At 42.5% G+C, this 16,579-nt stretch overlaps 1 protein-coding gene across 2 annotated transcripts in view; it reads left to right on the forward strand.

Moving 5' to 3' along the window:
• LOC132884905 (inactive rhomboid protein 2-like) overlaps nucleotides 1–16,579 on the forward strand; it is a 102,621-nt gene that overhangs the window by 126 nt on the left and 85,916 nt on the right. Inside the window, exon 1 of one of the 2 annotated variants that reach the window (XM_060918954.1) lies at nucleotides 6–241. The exons of the other annotated variant lie outside the window; for it this stretch is intronic. The gene's annotated coding sequence lies outside the window, so the exon portion shown is untranslated. Of the gene's footprint in view, nucleotides 1–5; nucleotides 242–16,579 lie in introns of those variants that run through there. 2 annotated transcript variants of the gene reach the window in all.

Here is a 16,579-nt window from a genome sequence, read left to right on the forward strand (position 1 = left end):
TAGACGGAAACCCAGCCGCCTCCTGCCGGTTTACAGCGTTTTCCCGGTGCTTTTTAAACCAGGGCAGGCTTTGTGAAGGGAGTCCGACATGTTGAATCCCTCCCTGTCTGGTTTTCTTCAGGTGAAGTTCTAGTTTAGAGAGTGTGGGCAGAATGGTCTTGTTTAACGCCGCCAAGCAACACTTGTGAGAAGATTTTCTAGACTAAACGTTACAATTGGAGGATTTAAACCCATACAGAAGGTGAGAAAGTCTCAATAATTTGCTTCAGGTAATAAGTTAACCAGATAAAATTGTGTATATTATGACAGGAATGCGAAGGAAATAATAATAATAATAGGGCTATTTTGCTGCTCTGACACGTTAAGGTTAGCTCCAAGGAAAGTGTTCGTGAATAAACATTCTGCTTTTCACAGTGCAGATAATCGTTTTATCTACATATTCGTTAAATTTCTGTTTTGCTAACAGTGTATGGAGGATGTAAGGTGATTTTGTTAAAACCGTGTTGAGAAATTTCGAGTTGTCTCAACACGCTTGGTGTCTTCACAAAGAATATTTCGCCTCAGAAGCAGCTGCAGTGACCGAGCCGACTCACTTGAGCCGATTCTTTCGGACCAACCGATTTACGAGAAGTTCGAGCGGGAGTCGATTCCTTTGATTCAAAGCAGGCTGTGGTAATATTTTGTTCCTCAGTCATGGTCACTTTGTCTATTAGTTTTATTGCTAAGTGTAAAATTTTTAACAATTAACCTGGCTAATTAATAATTAAGTTCATTGCAAAATGCACACTTTCAGTTTACAGGAAAAGATTTTGGACTCATTTGCAAATCAAATAATTTGTCAAGTCACTTCCTTTTTTTTCTCAAAAGAAGTCATTCATTTGTAACTGCTTGCTTATCACAAGTAAGAGTTGGTGGTTTTTTTTTTTTTTTGTCCTACTTGTTTTTCCTGCTCTTAAAACCTTCTGAAGATGTGTGCTTCATGCAGTAAAAATTATGCAGTTGGAAATGAGAGAGAGAGGAAAGTTTCATGTCTGTGGTGTCTCTGAGGCATTTTCCTGTTCCACAGCATGTCTGTTGTAGTACAAGATAGAATCAGATTTTGTTTTATTTTTTTTAAACCAAAGCTACTCAAGCATTACGATAAGTAAACCATGGTGCCAGAGAGAGTTGGCTGAAAATGAGCGTAAACCACAGTTGCACCATATAACACTGACACCTGCAGAACTTGGTGTTTGGGATGCGTTCATTCTGGCAGTTAATTTAGTTGTATTGCTAATTTGGTGTTATTCTTTGTCTTCTGTTAGAATCTGGAAAAAGTATATCCCGAGCTTGTGTGTGTGTGCCCGTGCATTTCCTCCCACCATTCGAATACGCGTGAATCAGTGGATTCTCGCTTACGGGTTGTTTTACAATCAGGGTACGCAAGCTAAAAATCACATTTAACACTTATCTTCAATATCAAAAGGCTTGACTAAATAAACTTGGTTGTTTATTGTTAGCCTGGGCCCGCCCATCCTAAGCGTGACGCAATACGAGGGCCTGTTCCGAGCTTAGTCTGGCCAGGCAGGCTATCTACAGCATTTCCAAGCTCCCGAAAAATCGGGAACCAATCAACTTTGAGCATCTCCAACGGCCCTGGGTAGAGGCGTGTTCAAGGCAGTGACGTAGTAGAACTGCGACCGGAAGCCATAGATTGTTTACAGAATCTATGCCGGAAGCGCTTCATTCACATCACGAACATGGAGCAGCGGCAAGCCTTTAACACAGCGGTAGATGCTGTATTGAAAGCATTCAACGGGAAGTTCTCATTGAAAACGGAGCAAAGAGCAGCCCTGGAGGTATTTATTGAAAGGAAGGACGTTTTCGCCTTGCTCCCGACCGGCTTCGGTAAGAGTTTAATCTACCAGTTAGCCCCGTCGCGTCACATACGTCAGAGGAAAGAGTGATGTGATTGGTTTAAGCTTCGTCACAGCCTTTTCTGGCTTCGACCAGTAACAAACTGAGGCATTTCAGGGACGCGGGTCAACCACGAGCTCTGGGAAACGGTCTGGCTTAATAGCTTGGCCAGACCAAATGCTCGGAGAGCTTTGAAGTCGCGTTAGCCAGGCTAGTTTATTGTAGCCCTGTGATAGCTCTATTTACCATGCAAAAAGAAAAAAAAATTTGGTGCTAACGTTATTTTTGGTGAATGTATGGCAATATATGTCATATTTAGCAAAATTACTTGTCATTTAGAAAAAGTGCTTTTTTGACCGCAGGTAGCTCCAAAAGGGATGCACTTCAATCATTCTTTATACCATAAAACAAATATTTGGTTCCATATCATTGGAAACGTAGTTAGGTTTTAATGTTGAATGCCAGTAAGTTTTCAGACTATTTTGATCAAATTAGTATGTAATTGTGTAAAAAAAAAAAAAAAGTCCTCTCCGAGACAGCTAATTTTTCAATATAAAATAACATATATAAAATGATTATTTTCATCCTAAAATGTGGTCAAGATATTGGGACATAAATATTAGAGACAACTAACACAAAGCTTACAGCCTTATATTTAAAAGCACTATGGAAGTAGTGGATTCTGAATTGTCAAAAAAAAAAGTCCTCCTGAGAATCACTTCATTTGTTTCTCCCATCTTATAGCAGATTACACAAAACTACCATACACACATGTCAAAAAATTACCTGAAATCTGTTCTTTAACTTGTCCTTCACTTAAAAACTGGTACAAGAACCAGTTTGAATCAATTTGAATTTTGGACCCCTGTGACACAAACTTTGTACCCTGATTGTAAAACAACCCTTATCCCTGGGCGTGAATGAGTGTCTCACTGTGTGTGCAATGAAATGATGCATTCCAGGGATAGGTTTTGGCTTCACCTAATCCTGACCAGGATGAAGTCCAAAGAGCAACATCGGTTTTAGTCGGGTATGGCTGGAATGTTACACATATCGCTCACATGTTTTGAGAATGAGGCGTGTCGCCACAAAACGAGTCTGTTATTGCAGAAGTTCATTCCGAGATATAGCTCTCTGGGGGGGAGACCCACGTAATGTTTTCTAATTTTGCCGTAAATGCATTCCTTGATCTAAAAAGTTTGGGCACCCCTGGTCAAAATTGCTGTTACTGTGACCAGTTAAGCAAGTTGAAGATAAAATGATTGCCAAAAGGCATAAAGTTAAAGATGACTCATTCCCTTTATCATCTTTTGGCTGCTCCCGATTAGGGGTCGCCACAGCGGCGCTTTCGTCTCCATTGCTCCCTGTCTTCCGCATCCTTCTCTACCACGCCTGCCACTTTCATGTCCTCTCTCGCCACATCCATGTATCTCCTCTTTGGCCTTCCTCGTTTTCGTGTGCCTGGCAGCTCCATCCTCAACATTCTCCTTCCAACATGCTCTGCATCTCTTCTCAGGATGTGCCCATACCATCTCAGTCTCATCTCTCTTCGCTTAATTCCCAAGCTCTCCACATGTGCTGTCCATCTGATGTGCTCGTTCCTTATCCTGTCCAACCTCCCATCGCAAACCTTAACATCCTCAACTCCGCCACCTCCAACTTTGCGGTCTCCAATCCGTACATCACAGCTGGTCTCACTGCTGTCTTATACATCTTACCTTTCACTTTTGCTGGGACTTTCCGATCACAAATGACTCCCGAAATCCTTCTCCAACTGCTCCACCCTGCCTGCACTCTCTTTCTCACCTTGCTATCGCAGCCCCCATTTTCCTGCACAGTTGACCCCAGGTACTTGGAATTCACCAACTTTCTTTACGTCTACTGCTTGCATCTTCACTACACTCTCATCCCCATTCTCATTGATGCACATGTATTCTGTTTTGCTACTGCTCACCTTCATTCCTCTTCGTACCAATGCACCCTCCATCTCTCCAAACCCAGCTCAACCTCCTTTGTAGTTTCACCACATATCACAATATCATCCGCAAACATCCTGTTCCATGGTGACTCTTGCCTCACTTCGTCCGTCAAGCTATCCATCACTATGGCAAACAAAAAAGGACTCAAAGCAGATCCTTGATGGAGTCCCACCTTCACCTTGAACCACTCATTCCCTTTATATTTTAAGCAAAAACAATTTATTTTCTTCTTTTGCATTTTCAAAGTGGCAAAAAAGGAAAAGGGCCCAAAGCAAAAGTTTGGGCACTGTGCATGGTTAGTACCTAGTAACACCCCCTTTGGCAAGTATCACAGCTTGTAAACACTTTTTGTAGCCAGCTAATAATCTTTCAGTTCTTACCTAGGGGATTTTCACACATTTGTCTTTGCAAAAGGCTTCCAGTTCTACAAGTTTCTTGGGCTGTCTTGCATGCACTGCTCTTTTGAGATCTCATCTCATCTCTCATTATCTCTAGCCGCTTTATCCTTCTACAGGGTCGCAGGCAAGCTGGAGCCTATCCCAGCTGACTATGGGCGAAAGGCGGGGTACACCCTGGACAAGTCGCCAGGTCATCACAGGGCTGACACATAGACACAGACAACCATTCACACTCACATTCACACCTACGGTCAATTTAGAGTCACCAGTTAACCTAACCTGCATGTCTTTGGACTGTGGGGGAAACCGGAGCACCCGGAGGAAACCCATGCGGACACGGGGAGAACATGCAAACTCCGCACAGAAAGGCCCTCGCCGGCCCCGGGGCTCGAACCCAGGACCTTCTTGCTGTGAGGCGACAGCGCTAACCACTACACCACCGTGCCGCCCTCTTTTGAGATCTATCCACAGATATTCAATGATGTTTAGGTCAGGGGACTGTGAGGGCCAGGGCAAAACCTTCAGCTTGTGCCTCTTGAGGTATTCCATTGTAGATTTTGAGGTGTGTTTTTTGGATCATCGTCTTTATTGTAGGACCCATCCTTTTTTTTTTTTTTTTTTTTTTTTTTAACTTCAACTTTTTTGCAGATGGTGTGATGTTTGCTTCCAGAATTTGCTGGTATTTATTTGAATCCATGCTTCCCTCGACCAGTGAAATGTGCCCTGTGCCACTGGCTGCAACACAACCCCAAAGCATGATCGATCCACACCCATGCTTCAGAGTTGGAGAGGTGTTCTTTTCCTGAAATTTCTCACCCTTTTTTTTTCTTCAAACATACCTTTGCACATTGTGGCCAAAAAGTTCTATTTTGATTTCATCAGTCCACAGGACTTGTTTCCAAAATGCATCAGGCTTATTTAGATGTTCGTTTGCAAACTTCAGACGCTGAATTTTGTGGCTAGGACGCAGGAAAGGTTTTCTTCTGATGACTGTCATGGTGGGTTTCTTCCGGGTGCTCCGGTTTCCCCCACAGTCCAAAGACATGCAGGTTAGGTTAACTGGTGACTCTAAATTGACCGTAGGTGTGAATGTGAGTGTGAATGGTTGTCTGTGTCAGCCCTGTGATGACCTGGCGACTTGTCCAGGGTGTACCCCGCCTTTCACCTGTAGTCAGCTGGGATAGGCTCCAGCTTGCCTGCGACCCTGTAGAATAGGATAAAGCGACTAGAGATGATGAGATGAGACTCTCTCATATAGGTCATATTTGTTCAGGTGTCGCTGCATAGTAGAACAGTGCACCACCACTCCAGGGTCTGCTAAATCTTTCTGAAGGTCTTTTGCAGTCAAACAGGGGGTTTTATTTGCCTTTCTAGCAATCCAAGGAGCAGTTCTTTCAGAAAGTTTTCTTCATCTTCCAGACCTCACCTTGATCTCCACTGTTTCTGTTAACTGCCGTTTCTTAACATTACGATCTGAGGAAACCGCTACCTGAAAACACTTTGCTACGTTCTTGTAGCCTTCTCCTGCTTTGTGAGCATCAATTATTTTATTATTCAGAATGCGAGGGAGTTGCTTAGAGGAGCCCATGGCTGTTGATTTTAGGAACAAGTTGAAGTCAGAATTTATACAGCTTTGAAATCTGCATCATCTGACTTTTCCTAACGAAGAATTTTTACAAGCTCAATAAGCTAATTAAGGTCTGGAACCTTGGTAAAAGTTACCCGAGAGCTCAAATGTATTGGGGTGCCCAAACTTTCGCATGGTGTTCCTTTTCTTTTTTCACTCTCCAGTTGTACAAAACAAAAATACACATCTTGCTGAAAAGAAATGTCGTCTTTTACGTTTATGCCTTTTGGTGATCAGTTCATCTTCTGCTCACTTAACTATTCACAGTAACAGACATTTTCAGTAAGGGTGCCCAAACTTTTGCATGCCACTGTATAATGAATCAGTCACTGAAATATTATACTGTAAAACAATCTATAAATGTGTGCTGAGCATTCATATCGACTTAAAAATCTCACATTTTATCGCTGATTTTCTGTTATGATGCTGTAAATATTTTCACCAATTTCTCTGGATCGGCTGAACCGCGTTTAATAGGGCTGTAACGATACACCCAACTCACGAGTCGATTCGTATCGCGATTTTTGACCCACGATTCAATACACCCACGATTTTTTTAAAATGTATTTTTAAAGTAGTAAATTTGACTTATTTACTTACTTACATTAACTATTTAATAACAAATAATTCAGACCACTGCAGAGAATGAGTAATATGTATGCAAAAATGAACAAATGTATATCCAAAGACTGTTTTATTTCTCAAAATAATACTGTTGAGCCGGAAGCTCTGTTTTTTTCGGTTCTGAAAGTCATTTTTCTAAATCGTGTAAATCCGTTAAGATTTTTTTTGGGGGGGTGGCTCTCTCACTGTCTCACTCTCATAGGGCCAATGATTTTCTGTGATCGCGGAAAACAGATGGAAATTACGGAATTTTTATGGTGAAACATTGCTCGCGTGTCAAAATGTAACTACCGCAGAAGGCTTCCGCCCAAGCAGACATGCCTTCAGTGTTGCCAGATATTGCTAACGTTTTCCACCCCAACATATGTTCAAAACCAGCCAAAAAGCACCTAAACCCGCCCAATCTGGCAACACTGCATGCCTTTCCGGTCAAGTGATTGTGATTGGCTTGTGGCACATCTAGCCAGCCAATGAGCTGCTTGTTTACAGATTCGCTCCCCGCGTCGCAACCAGAATGGCGACCGCTTAAAAGAAATGAATGCTCGGCCAGTGGCGAGTGTGGACGTTGCGTGACTCGCAGAAGATTGTCGCAGGTCGGCGAAAAAACGACTTACTAATAGATATAAAAAATAAAAGTAATTTAAGTAAGTTTAAAATGTAATTTAAATAAAAAGTAAAGTATTCCTAAATTGAAGTTTGGAAGCACCTCTGTTTTTGGGCTGAGGAGAAGTTTGAAAGGGTGTACCGCGATTCTGCCTTCTTGTATCGCGACACGGATCGTGGCTCTGCGTATCGCGATTTCGATTTCGATACGCATATTGTTACAGCCCTAGCGTTCAAGAAACGAAGCTTTATTTTAAAGATAATTGTCAATGTAGAATATCCAAACACCCCCCCCCCCCCCTTTTTTTTTTTTGATGAACTGGACTCATTTTGTGGTGATGCCCCAAATTATCAAAGAAAAATAAACCTGTGCACTGCAGCGAGGTGATGTGTGGTAAGTTAGCACAGCAGAGTTTTCTGGAAACATCACTGCACTTGAGAAAGGTGGTTAATGTTATCAACCGACTGGAACACTCTTTTTCACGTTAATGTGTGAATTGGGTCCATTTTAAATTCTTTGTATTTATTTGACAATTTATAGAAGTAAGTTATTTATAATCGCGTTATCTGTTCTCACCCAGATGAGGATGGGTTCCCTTTTGAGTCTGGTTTCTTCCTCATGTCGTCTCAGGGAGTTTTTCCTTGCCCCTGTCGCCACAGGCTTGCTCATCAGTGATAAAATTTAGTTCATATGTTTTTCAAGTCTTTATTTTTCTGTAAAGCTGCTTTGCGATAGCGTCTGTTGTTAAAAGCGCTGTACAAATAAACGGACTTGACAATTTCTTTCGAGACAGGCGCAAAGATGCATATTAATTACCGTGCGCGTGTTTTTGTTTTACAGTCTAGCTGTGCCTTCATTCACGCCTCGTGGCAATTTAGCACGGTCAGTCAGACCGACAGGATGTTTTTGTGAGGTGTGAGGAAACCAGAGAAAGGTCACGCCATGAAAATTGCAGCCATATAAATATATGTAAATTATTATAAAAAAGATGAACATTGCAGTGAATGATGAGACTTGAGTTTCAGAAGGTTAATAACCAGTTTTGCTCACGCTAATCTGACACTGGGCCTTCTATCTATCCGGGCTTGGGACCGGTGCAAAGTATGCACTGCCTCGTACAACCCTAGTGGCTGGGTATATTAGTAAATCATGACTGATGTAAGGTGTTCCACCTTGGGGTATACATAAGATACTTTCAACGTTCTCTTGTTCTTGACTACTTTCAGTACATAATGTCTTTTTTCTAAATTCTCCCTGTTAGTGTCGGAAATTGTGACGTTACATGCCTAGTAAGGTAAAGAACGATTCACCCAGCTCTCGATTCGGTTCACGATTTAGATTTTTTTTTTCAGGATGTTTTTGAAAAAAATGTTAAATTTTATGACCAAAAAACCTGCAACCTTTATTTTCCTATTTATCAGCTTATTCATTTTGTTAAATTGATAAAAGAAGTGTGTTAATAACTAACAATAATTATTTACCCGTGTTTATAAAGGATGGAGTAAAATAAAACAGCCTATGAATGTTTACGAACATTTGTTCTACCTCCATTTGCTTCTCTTTTCTTCACTTTTCATCAGTCTGTAAAAAGAGAGCTCCAGATTTCTTGTTAAATCTATTTGTACAAACGATCGCACAACAGCTCTCGCATTTTAGAGCCATTTTAACGTTTTCACAGCATTAGAGCTGTGTTACTTCCACCCACAGCGAAGTCATGTGCGTTCCTGCTATTGTACACTATTGCCGTCTGCTGTCTAAACAACGCAATTACAGCTAGGAAAAACTAAGGTTACGCAGCCTGATGACGATCGCAACTTTTTCTGATCGATTCAAATCCGAATAAGTTTGTATTGTGATTTTTATCATCACACGAAATATTGTTACATGCCTATACCTTACCCAAATAAGTAATTTGTTTTGCTTGAATACCCTTTCCTGTTATAAAAGTCTTCCTATTTTTAGTACAGAGGCTACTTAATAATAATCATCAGTGGGATTGGTTATTCTGGGTCACAGCCTGGTTTGAGTGCGAGGTCATAAATGCTATTGCAAGCAAGGTTTTGTCTTCGTATCAACAATATTTCTGTCGGTCAGTCAAGCACAATTTATGGTATAAAATGGCCAGAATCTAAAATGATAGTCAACGTTTTAAGGCTTGTAGGTTTATCATGTCCTCTTTTGAGTGTTTTTGCTCTTGAACCAGCTACAGCCTTATTCCCAAACTTCCTCATAAATCATGTTTGCGCGGAGATGTAATCTTTTGACCCATATGGCATTACATCTGATGATGATTTCAGCATGGTGGGAGTTTGGCACGTTCTGGAAGCACAGAGTCACAAACAATACATTATTGAGATTTGAAACAAACTGGCAGCTCGGCATACACGAGCTGCAATAGTAATACACTCGTTTGTCATTCATCTCTGCATCCAAACCCCATGCTCCTTGAACCACAGGGTTAAGTCACAGCTTGCTTCCTGTAAAGAGTCTTGGGTTTCTACCCGGGCGTGTCTGAACTCGCACACTTTCACCACAAAATGCTGAAAAGAAATGTAGTCACCAGAGAAGCTTTTGTTCCCCCGAAGACAAAGAGATCTGTATATGGATGTTGGAAACCGACGCGAGACTCGTTTTATTCTGATGAGTAACTCGGGAGAAGTGTGCGTCATGTAAGCAATGTGCGGTGAAACAGTTGCTTGCTTTTTATACACAGGGGCTTTGCACAATAAAAACAACGTACGTGTTATTTCTGAGGTATAAATAAAAAATTAAAATGGATGACGGTGAGTTGTGCCTTCTACTCAAATAAATCTGCCGTTTCCCAGAAAACAAAAATTAAAACCGTTTTGGAGAAGTTTATCTGACCTTTGATCTAGACTCTAACCTCGTGCAGTCTGACACACTATTCTTTGATAAGCCGTTTTATAGGTGTGGACTGTTCAGCACGCAGAAATGGTAGGCGCTATATATAGTTTCACTGTCGTTCATTTAAATAATACACTAAACAGTGTGACAATTGGAGGTGTGATTTACATGTGTGCTCGGGTTTGGACTAAGTTCACGAGAGGAAACGGCAAAGTCTGCGACGTCCTTCCAAGGTTTATTTTTCTTCCTGGTGTCTGTGTACACCATTGATGTTGGGTTATACGTACGGTATATGACCAGGATAAGATAAAAATCATTAAACAGTAAATTGGATGTAATGCTGGATTTGAATTACCTTGGAAGTGGGAAGAATGGTGTGATCAAGCTCGCACTCGAGGTGCTAAGTAGGAGGGAGACGCGGATGCCACGTTCATCTTTTGTTAGCAACAAACTAGTAGGCGAACTGGTAATAAGTGTTGTACCATCTCAGAACGGTGAACTGTATAGTCAGTGCTATAGAATTAACAAGCTGGATGCATCCACACGTCCATCCGTTATCCGTAACCGCTTATCCTGTGCAGGGTCGCAGGCAAGCTGGAGCCTATTCCAGCGGGGTACACCCTGGACAAGTCGCCAGGTCATCGCAGGGCTGACACATATGGCCCTCTTCCACTACCCTTTTTCAGCTCGCTTCAGCTCACTTCAGCCCGACACGGCTCGCGTTTCGACTATCTAAGAACAGCACGACTCGGCTCGCTTCAGCCCTGCTCAGCCCCCAAAACTCGCACGGTTTTGGAGTGGGGCTGAAGCGAGCCAAACCGAGCCGAGTGAGGCTAGGGGCATGAGGAGACACTCCCCTGTGCACTGATTCGTGAGGAGGAGTGTCCTCACACGCCCCGCGAGCACGCTGGGATCTGTAAACACCGTAAACCCGGAAGAAGGAGAATTATGAGAATTATGAAGCCTTATGTGCCTCGCCTCATCTATACGCTCTTGCCAGTATCTGTTGGCGTTGTCGGCGACAACAAGCCACAGCACCAAGACCAGCAACACTAACGACTCCATGTCCTCCATGTTTATTGTTTACTATCCGGGTCGTGAGACTACCGCTTAAAAGGTCACTGATGTCACTGTTTGCGCCGCCTAACGACATCACCTGACGTCCACCCACTTTCGCTAACTCCACCCAATGTGTCCACCCACTTCCAGCCAGCACGGTTCAGCGCGGTTGTAGTCGAAATGCAACTCCAACAGCCCCACTCAGCTCGACTCAGCCCAACTCAGCACGGCTCAGCCCAACTCAGCCGCGTTGGTAGTGGAAAAGCGGCAATAGAGACAAACAACCATTCACACCTACGGTCAATTTAGAGCCACCAATTAGCCTATTATTAGCACAACAATAAACTTCCTTCCTGAACTTGAAGGAACTTGTAGCAGAGTTCCTGAGTATGAATTTTGTCCGGAGGGGGCGTTCTTTTTGGCTTTTCCCAGTCGAAGGTCAGGAAGTAAGTTACAACCTCAAGGCAAACATAGCATAAAGAGTGAGCAGGGCCACACAGGTCATATGATTGGCTAGAATGATTCTTCAACCGATCATTTAGGTTTGTTGCTTTACCGTGTCATACAGCGATCAAGATGACTTTTTTTTTTTGTGTTGAAAAAAATGCTCTATATCTATCTATATATAAGTAATAAATGTGCGAGTGACAGAAAATAAAGACACGAGTCTTATGACAAGTTTACAACAATGTTTTATTGCAGTGATCCTTTATATCGTTGCGCTAATATGCAAATGTAATGGTACACCTACTATGGCAAGATTTAAGACCCATTTTTGGTCATTACACATTCATATCCGGCTAGGAATGTCATCTGTTTGAGCCCTCATTTTAGAGCTAATTTTGCAATCAAAATTTGAGTAATGTTCAAGGTTTTGGTGTATTTTTCTAAATTTAATGACTAATGCTATTTATGCTTAAGTTCTAATGCCCCCAACGATGTTAAAAGCGAAGTCCAACACCATAATGGCTTACTGCTGGGTTTCACATGACGTCACATCCACCTCATAAGTTATTCAAAACTTTATCTGGTGGTCTACCAAAGCTCAGTTGACAAAGTGTTTGTATGGAGAAGCTGCATTGCTCGCATGAAAAATGCCTTCCGCTTGTGTTGTTTTCAGTTGTTCGAATCGATCAAACCGTGAAACTGAAATTTTTTCAGGGTTCCCGGTGAACTAATAAAAAAACAAAAACAAATACAGAATTTCACAAAAACGTCGAGAAAGGTGGCTTTTGAACCTCTTGCTGAAATCGAAGGGAGCCGAGTCGAAGCACGCTCGAGTTTACAGTGATCACTTGGTGAAAGGTTTGTATTTCCCTCTCAGCTATGGCGTTAGTGTTTTTCCAAGTACTTTTCTTGCTGTCGTTATTTTACTGTACTTTTTTTAAAGTCACGACACGCTAAAGTCCCCAGCTGTTTCTGTGTTTACTCCTCACAAAGTCCATATGCATGAAGGTTGAGACAAAATTCTTACCCAGCCATCCAGTTAGAATGCTCTGTGATCACTTCTCCGTCTTGTTTAACTAAGATCCAGGTCTTTAAAGGGGTTTCTGATGATCTTTTGGCCCTTTTCCACTACCCTTTTTCAGCCCGACACGGCTCGCGTTTCGACTACCTCAGAGCAGCACGACTCAGCTCGCTTCAGCCCTACCCAGCACCCAAAACTCTCACGGTTTTGGAGTGGGGCTGAAGCGAGCCAAACCGAGCCGAGTGGGGCTAGGGGCGTGAGGAGACACTCCCCTGTGCACTGATTGGTGAGGAGGAGTGTCCTCACGTGCCCACACGCGCTCCGTGAGCACGCTGGGATCTGTAAACCCAGAAGAAGAATAATTATGAGTTACGAGAATTTCTGAAGCCTTATGCGCCTCGCCTCATCTATACGCTCTTGCCAGTATCTGTTGTCGGTGACAACAAGCCACAGCACCAAGACCAGCAACACTAACGACTCCATGTCCTCCATGTTTATTGTTTACTATCCGGGTCGTGAGACTACCGCTTAAAAGATCACTGATGTCACTGTTTGCGTCGCCTAACGACATCACGTGACGTCCACCCACTTTCGCTAACTCCACCCAGCGTGTCCACCCACTTCCAGCCAGCACGGTTCAGCGCGGTTGTAGTCGAAATGCAACTCCAACAGCCCCACTCAGCTCGACTCAGCCCGACTCAGCACCGCACGGCTCAGCCCAACTCAGCCGCGTTGGTAGTGGAAAAGCGGCATTTGTGAATGATTTACCTGAGAGATAAGAGCCAACACAAGTGAGAGTCAAGCCAACTGTTTGTTTACACTTCAACTTGCAGCGCTTTGTTGTAAAGACGCGAATGAAAAGCTTTAAAAAAACAAACATACTTACACAGGCAAAAACAATCCAGGATTCATTCGGCAGCGATTCGATAGCGAGGTCCTTTACCCAGCCACTTAGAAAAAATTTGTAAGCCTCCATACTCTTCCACGCTTTCATCTGTTTTGCGGTGTAGAAGGATGTCTGCAACACCAGATAGTTCGAGATGTCGGGGAACTCGACTGAAGGGTAGTTTTCGAGATCGTATGACAAATCCTTCTTTCCCAGACTGTCGGGGTCGATTCCATTGCACATAGCAATCTTCTGAATATATCTAAAATGAGCAGTGGCTTCTAGATTACGAGCGTACTCTGATAACTTATCGCTAGTTGTTTAGACCACCAGCTATTTCACTTTAGGTAAAACCGCTAAGAAAAGTCACGTGACTGAAACCTAGCAATTTGATACAAAATATTTCATTTTAATTACCACGATCATGGAAAACTGTCGTTTTATTATTATTATAATAATTTTGCCATCCATCCCCCACCGGACAATCGGCCACTGACTAGCCCAGTTACCCTGGGAATGCTTATATTTAAAGAAGTTGGCCAACTTTTTGCATCGCATTTCTGTGCGATACACTGGGGAAATTGATTAGCAATTCTTCAAAATTGGGTCACGTTTTGCGATGCAATACCGGCTATCTTGAACGCCGGTGCTGTACCTCATTTGCATGTAATTGGTCACTGAAATTGCTGCTTTGTGTTGCACACGTACATACAATTTAGTGATTTGCGTGACTCATTCGAGCTAGACCACTACATCCAACTGGAAGCATGGAGCAAGATCAGGATTTCATCACTCAGTGTCTTGAGGTGTGAGAATTCTTTCTTTCTTTTTTTTTTTTTTTTAATATAAACAATATTCAGTTCTAACTTTGAGTTTTAGATCTCCAGAATCTGTTGGCATTAATGAAAAGACTCCCAGCTAGCCCATTTAGTTATGTTTGTGTCCAGGAACCTGGAAATGAATCCAAGTGAATCAGAAAGAGCGAGCTATTTATTATTGCAGCATAGCTACACTGCAGGATATGAGTGCTTTAAGTGCTTCACGAAAGCAAATGGGTCTTGTTGAAAAGAGCAAGACTATAAAGCTGCTCAGTTTTATTTATTTGTTTATTTATTAACTAAGGAGGTGACGTTTTCAGTTTTTGTTTGTCTGTCTTTTAAGCAGGATTACGCAAAGCCTACTCTCATTTCCCTGAAACTTGGTGGAAGGGTGTAGCATGGCCAAAGGAAGAATCGTAAATTTTTGAGCAGGTGTGAGTCACGGCGTGTATTCACAAATTTATTTTCACTTTAGCCAGCATTGCGAGATCCAATAGAGTTCAGGAGTGACAAAACATAGCCAGTGTAGAAATACGATGACTCCACATTCACAGGTACCAGTAATCCTCTGGGATACACACGTAGGCATATAATTCTAATAATTTTGGAAACGTATATTCCAGACATGCGGAGATGTCGACAAGCACTGGCGACCGGCTACTCGATCCTAGAAAAAAAATAGACGTGCCTTTCAATGTTCAAGTGATTTTTATATCGCCTCCGCTGCCCATAATTTGCTACAAATACAATTATTCCACCACAAAATTGTCGTTGATTTGGGTCTGACATAACCGGAAGCGGCACCATATTTGTTGATTGTTTCTCACGGTCTGATTGGCTGAGTCCGGACCATGTGACCACGCCATAGCAGATAGTAAAGACACAGTTGGTGGTTGTTGCAGACAATTTCACTCGGTTTTCACAAAATGCCGCCGAAGAAGAAACTAAAACCTTCCGTGGGCTAAATAAATATAAAATCCATGTTTTCTGCAGGTTTGTACATATAAATCGTAATTTAATATTTTCATATCCAGAAGCTACCCAGAGTGCCTAAGTTTCTAAAGAGATGTCTGGGCCCCGTAGCTTAGGCTTCATACTTATAAAGTGCAAATATTTATGCTGAAATTAAAACTATACGATACACAAGACCACACTAGAAGCACATCAGTTGCATTACATATGCACCAAATAAGCTCGCCATGTAGTTATGTTAGAGAGCCAGGCAGTGTACTACAGAGCAGTGTTTCTCAACCAATAGGCTGTGAATTATTATTTTTTTCTTCAAGTTGAGGCTAATTTTACTCGTAGTAGCGTATGATTGCTGGGTTACGTCTGACGTCACATCCGCCTCATTAAGCTACGGTCACACTCCAGCTCGCGATGCTTTGCGATGGGTTATCGATGAAAATGAGGCATTTTGACGAGCTAAAAGTTATGGTCACACAGCATGCGAGCACTTGACTGTCACACCTTTGCGTGCTTGAGTCTGGTACAGCTCGAGCAGTTGTGCGCGCTCTTTGGACCCAGTCATTATGGGAAACACCTGATACTGATTTGAGTGCAGATACGGACACTTCACAAAGGCTTGGCGAAGTATTCTTGTTCTCACCATCACGTTTGTTTATAATGCTGTTTAAATGTTCTTCACGCCTGCTAATAAACACACTTCTTGCACTTAGATCCGTCGACCGCCATCTATCGCTACGTTCACACTGCAAGGCTTAATGCTCAATTCCGATTTTGTGAAATCCGATTTTTTTGTGAGGTCGTTCACATTAACAAATATATGCGACTTGTATGTGATCCTCAGTATGAACGAAAAGCGACCTAAAAGTGTTCCGCATGCGCACTGCAGGATACGACGACGTCACACGCAGTGAGCATGGCCAGTGTTTACGGAAGTAAAACCGCCCGGTTGCGGTATGACCCATCCAATCTAGCTTGAATAGCTGTATCCCCCCAAATGGAAATCAGCTCCCTAACCTCTGCGTCCTTCCATTGAGAAGATTCAGAACCTTCACAGCCCGAAGCGTCCCTCGCATTGATGTCATGTGCAGGGGCGCAGATACGTTTTTTGAACTGGGAGGGACAAAAAACTGGGGAGAGACAAAGCTGCCAGCAAACCAACCCCAACCCCGATATGCCTGTCAAACTTGTTAGTAACCATAGCAACCAAGCTCGAGCTCGCAACCTGCGCAGTCTGCGCAGCTCAACCAACCGAATATCAGTCTTTGTTTTGTTTTATGTGAGTTGTTGCAACTATATATACACTGCCGTGCACCTCAATAAACCGAATGGTAATTAGTCTTTTGATTTTTCCGTGAGGTTTGCCTTATGCAAAGAAAGACAGCATAG

Source organism: Neoarius graeffei, chromosome 4 (genome assembly GCF_027579695.1).
Source record: "Neoarius graeffei isolate fNeoGra1 chromosome 4, fNeoGra1.pri, whole genome shotgun sequence".
Taxonomy (NCBI): Eukaryota; Metazoa; Chordata; class Actinopteri; order Siluriformes; family Ariidae; genus Neoarius; species Neoarius graeffei.